At 40.4% G+C, this 5,728-nt stretch overlaps 1 long non-coding RNA gene across 1 annotated transcript; it reads left to right on the top strand.

Moving 5' to 3' along the window:
* Window positions 1-1,088: 1,088 nt before the first annotated feature.
* Window positions 1,089-1,604, top strand: LOC118762269. Its single transcript, XR_004998023.1, has 2 exons — window positions 1,089-1,223; window positions 1,550-1,604. It is a non-coding gene; the product is annotated as an uncharacterized LOC118762269 (long non-coding RNA).
* The last annotated feature ends 4,124 nt before the right edge of the window (window positions 1,605-5,728 follow it).

Below are 5,728 nucleotides of genomic sequence, written 5' to 3'. Positions count from 1 at the left end.
CATATTGGGAACGACAAACGAAAAATACTGAAAAATACTCCATTCTTAAATTTGCTCTCCAGTATAGGGTAATTTAGCATAAATAGGATACATTTAGCCCACAATGGTACCTCAATGTAGATATAAAACACCTGAGTACTTCAGTATACGCGACAAAAACAAACTTTTTAAGTGCCAAAAAATAAAACTCCTATACATGCACGGAGATGGTGAGTACCTCTATATCATATTATGTTGTCTTTTACAAGTCGGTGAGCTGGCAGAAACGTCAGCGAAATGTTTAGCGGTATTTTCTGTTTTTACGTTCTGAGTTCAAATTCCGCTGAGGTTGGCGTATCCTTTCGGGGTCGATAAATTAAGTACCAGTTGCGTAGTAGGGTCGATCTAATTGACTGGCTCCCTCTCCCAAAACTTCGGTCCATGTACCTAGAGTAGAAAGGATTATATTGTCTTTTACATATTTCCTTGCTGAACTGCGGTCATGCCGGGGCATCGCCCTGAAGGGCTTTTACTCGAACGAATCGACCTCAGTACTTATACTTTTAAGCCTGGTATTATACCGTTTTCTTATGCCGAGCCGCTAGGTTACGGGGGCCGTAAATAAACCATTACCTTTTGTCAAGCGATGATGGAGGTCAAACAAAAAGACACAGATACACGTGCATATGCAACATACAGATGTGTACGTGTGTATGTATGTATTTGTGTATGTATGTATATTAGGGTGGAGCGTAAAATGCATCTTTCGAAATTTGTAACCAAGAATCGATATTTTGTTGCGAATTGGAGTTAAAAGAAAGGTCTATAAAGATATTTGTGGTTAACTATTTTCGTCAGGTTCTGCAACGCAACTGAACATTTTAAAGATCGCTATTCTTGGTAGAATTTTGGATTTCGTGAATTATAAGTCGTAACAAACACATATGTCTACATAGTAGAATGCATGCATGTCAAGTTTCAATACTATTGACTAATATCTTGAGGTTCCGCATTGACTGTAAAGAGAACGGGGTGTGAACTCCAGTGCCGCTGCAACGGTCGTTGCGTGTGGACGTACATCGTAAGTGTGTGAAGTTTTCTGCTTTGTACCTTGATTTTAGGCCAGATTATTAAAATTAATGATCGTGTTAAATTTAGTGTTGTTTACATTTAGTGATGACTCATAAGCCAATAACGCGTCATGATACTGAATGCCCAATATTTGGTACTCCATGTGATCTTAGGTGGAGGTGCAATGGCCTAGTGGTTAGGGCAGCGGACTCGCGGTCGGAGAATCGTGGTTTCGATTCCCAGACCGGGCGTTGTGTGTGTTTATTGAGCGAAAACATCTAAAGCGCCACGGGGCTCCGGCAGGGGGTGGTGGTGACCCCTGTTATACTCTTTCGTCCCAACTTTCTCTCACTCTTTCTTCCTGTTTCTTGAGTAACGCTGCGATGGACTGGCATCCCGTCCAGCTGGGGGGAACACATACGCCACAGAAACCGGGAAACCGGGCCCATGAGCCTGGATAGGCTTGAAAAGGACGCATAAATAAATAATGTGATCTTAGTGAGCAAGTTTTGCCGACTTACATGGACGTACTAAAATATGTTTTATTTGAACGAGAAAAATAAAATAACGTAGTTAAGAAAGATCCTTCAATTAAACAAATTGTCAAGTTTGTAGCAGAAAAAAAACACTTTTTCTTTGGCGAAAGGCATCCGTCCCTTGTGTTACGATTGAGTCAGTTAAACCGAAAATCTTAAACTTTTATCTAAAGTACCAAGCATTGCTAAAATCTGTGAAAAATGGAAAAAAAGTGTGTCATCGGTTCAAACAAAGTGTAATGTTTAAAAAACAATGCGGTAAAAGATTTATTTGACATCTCCTGTTGAAAGTGCAACTCCTTTAAAAGCCAGAATTGTTTCGAATAAATTAGCAATGTTAATCATTTTTATCTCCAAAATGTGTCAAGAATTAAAAATTGGTTTACACGTAATATTATTTTAATGTGTATGTAATTTAGACCTCATGTAACACATATATTCGGTGACCTAGTATTAAAAATAATAAAGAAAACAAAGTGGAAAAGCCTATTTATTTCACATGATTTTGAAATTTCAAGTGCGTTGCGGCGGAGCCTGTGTGGTAAGAAGCTTCCTTCTCAACCACTTGGTTCTGGGTTCAGTCCCACTGCGTGACACCTTTGGCAAACGCCTTCCACTATAGCTTAGGAACCGACCAAATCTTAGCGAGTAGATTTGGTTGACGGAAACTGGAAGAAGCTCGTTATATATGTGTGTGTGTGAGAGAGAGAGAGAGAGAGACTGTATTTTTCCGTCCCTGCTGGAGAGGACCGATCAGGTAAAGGACCTGGGTATCTTGGTGGATTCCTCCTTTTCGCCTTCGGCCCAGTGCGTCCATGCTGCCAACAAAGCACGCGGAATTCTGTTCTTGATTCGACGGTCATTCGGAATGTTCACAGCAGCCATATTCCTACCGCTCTATGTCACGCTGGTGAGACCCATATTGGAGTACGGGATTCAAGCCTCTTCTCCTTATCTCCTCAAAGACATACAGCATCTCGAAAGAGTCCAGAAGCTGGCTACCCGCATGGTTCTTGGTCTCAAGAATTTGTCTTATGAAGAAAGGCTGAAGACACTCGACCTTTATTCTCTAGAAAAACGACGACGCCGTGGAGATCTCATTCTTGCTCACAACATCATAAGCGGAAAGTGTAACCTCTCGAAAGAGCTGTTCTTCACTCCTGCTCCAGAGCATCGGCTGCGGGGTCATTCCGAAAAGCTCTATCTGCGACGATTTCATCTCAGTCGAAGGAGAGGGGCTTTCTCCGTCCGGTTTGCGGATCCGTGGAATAAGCTGCCAGACGAGATGGTGAAGATGCCGACGACCGCTCGGTTCAAAGACTCCATTGACCTCAAGTGGCCTGAACTCTTTACATGAAACCACCCTGTACATAACTCCATGTCCCCCTACATGGCCTTGCTTTTTGCTTTTTGAGCCAAAAAATGAACTAACTAACTAATCACCACTCGACAACCGGTGTTGGTGTGTTTACGTCCCCGTAACTTATTGGTTCGACAAAACAGGCCGATAGAATAAGTACTGGGCTTACAAAGAATAAGTTCTGGCGTCGATTTGTTCGACTAAAATCCCTTATGGCTTTGCTCCAGAATGGCTGCAGTCACATGACTGAAGCAAATATAAGAATACACACAAATATTTATATACATACATTTATGTGTGTGTGTGATTATGTCTTAAGAAGATCGCTTCCCAACCTCATGGCTCCGGGTTCAGTCCTACTGCGTGACACCATGGGCAAGTATCTTGTACTGTGGCCTCGGGCTGACCAGTGCCTTGCGGGTAGATTTGGTAGACGGAAACTGAAAGAAGCACTTATTCATGTATACGTATATCTGTGTATGCCTTTGAATCTGTGTTTGCGCCCATCACTGCTTGATAATTGGTGTCGGTGTGTTTACGACCCCCGTAACTTAGCGGCTCGGCAAAAGAGATCGATAGAATAAGTACTGGGCTTTAAAAATTCAGGTACTGGGGGCGATTCGTTCGATTAAAATTGTTTAGGGCTGGGCACTTATAGAGCCACATTATATAACCAAAACAAGTAAAAGAATATATATATATATATATATATATATATATATATATATATATATATATATATATATATATATATATATATATAATATATATATATATATATATATATATATATAATATATATATATATATACTTATATATATATAAATATATATATATATATATATATATATATATATGTATGTATGTATGTATGTATGTATGTATGTTTGTATGTATGTATGTATGTGTGAGTGTGCATGTATATGTCATTTATTTTTTTATCGTTACTTGTTTCAGTTATCATACTGCGACTATGTTGGGGCACCACCATGGAGAATCTTTTAATCGAATAAAGTCGACCTCAGTACTTATTTATCGGTAACTTTTGCCGAACCACTAAGTTACGCGGACGTAAACACACCAACATTTGATGTCAACCATCGGTGGGGTACAAACACCGACAAAAAGACACACACACGTATATATATATATATACATATACACGGGTAAAGGGTAAAGACCCCCTTCGGTCATGAATGACCATGGGATTGCACCTAGAAAGTTACCCTCCTAGACACAAGTCCGGGCAAGGTTGTTTATGGAAGACCAGCAGTCGCCCATGCATACCAGCCTCCCCTCTCCACGCCACCAGTGTTATCCAAGGGAAAGACAAAGGTCGATACAGCTTGGCACCAGTGACGTCGCAACTCATTTCTACAGCTGAGTGAACTGGTGCAACGTGAAATAAAGTGCCTTGCTCAAGAACACAACACGCAGCCCGGTCCGGGATTCGAGCTCACAACCTCAAGTGGAGGCGCATGGCTCAGTGGTTAGAGCGTCGAGCTTACGATCGTGAGGTTGTGAGCTCGAATCCCGGACCGGGCTGCGTGTTGTGTTCTTGAGCAAGGCACTTTATTTCACGTTGCTCCAGTTCACTCAGCTGTAGAAATGAGTTGCGACGTCACAGGTGCCAAGCTGTATCGACCTTTGTCTTTCCTTAGATAACACTGGTGGCGTGGAGAGGGGAGGCCGGTATGCATGGGCGACTACTGGTCTTCCATAAAACAACCTTGCCCAGACTTGTGCCTCAGAGGGTAACTCTCTAGGTGAAAACCCATGGTCACTCATGACCGAAGGGGGTCTTTACCCTTTACCCTTTTTTTACATATACACGACAAGCTTCTTTCAGTTTCCGTCAGCCAAATCCACTCATAAGGCTTTTGTCAGCCCGGAGTTAAAGTAGAAGAAACTTATCCAAGGTCCCATGCAGTAGATCTGAACCCGGAACCATGTGGTTGCGATGCAAGCTTCTTACCACATAGCCACGTCGTGTATATTTATATAAGGCATGTACTAAAACCACTATAAGCTTTAAAAAATTTTATCGACTAAAGAAGGTTTAAATAAGGAAATTTCGAAAGTGAAAAAAAAAAGTTAGTAGATCGATCTGTAGAGCAATAAAAGATAAATTGACCAACATAGATACAGCAGATATAACAACCAGCGAAATAACAGAGACCACACATACTGCACACAACATGAAAGAAATGTACCTAAGTCTTAAAATGGATGATTGCGTCGTAAAAAAACAAAGCATGGGTGCTTGTGAATGTGTGTGTTCGTGTTTGTGTGTATGTGCGCGCGTTCGTATGTGCGTGTAAACCAAACATAACTAGAAACTTGTAGAATATACACAAAGTCAGCTAGAACAAAAAAATAACGTCTCATAAACATGAAACAATAAACTTGCAAACCACAAAACCTACTTAGGACAACCAGCGTAATTTGCAAATTTCAAAGCAAACGTGTAAGTTATAAACTTCATGATACAAACAATTACACTGGACACACAAACATGACAGTTTTCGACAGTTGGCAATACATTTGCATGAAGCCATTGCAATAATTTACAATACAGCGCAGGAAACAAATCTTGATTGAAAAACGTTACTTGATAGCACTAACATCTTATATAGAATTCTAGTAAAAAAAAAAAAAAAAAAAAAAAAACGAACAGAAAAAAAAACACTAAAATAACATGAATATTAACAACGGGAGATTTATAAATATCGAAATACGTAACAAAATTCAACGCGCAGATGCACTACATATGGAATACAC

The sequence above is a fragment of the Octopus sinensis genome, linkage group LG2, assembly GCF_006345805.1.
Source record: "Octopus sinensis linkage group LG2, ASM634580v1, whole genome shotgun sequence".
Lineage (NCBI taxonomy): Eukaryota > Metazoa > Mollusca > Cephalopoda > Octopoda > Octopodidae > Octopus > Octopus sinensis.
The sequence above is the reverse complement of the archived record's forward strand: the minus strand, read 5'-3'. Positions and strand labels throughout refer to the sequence as shown.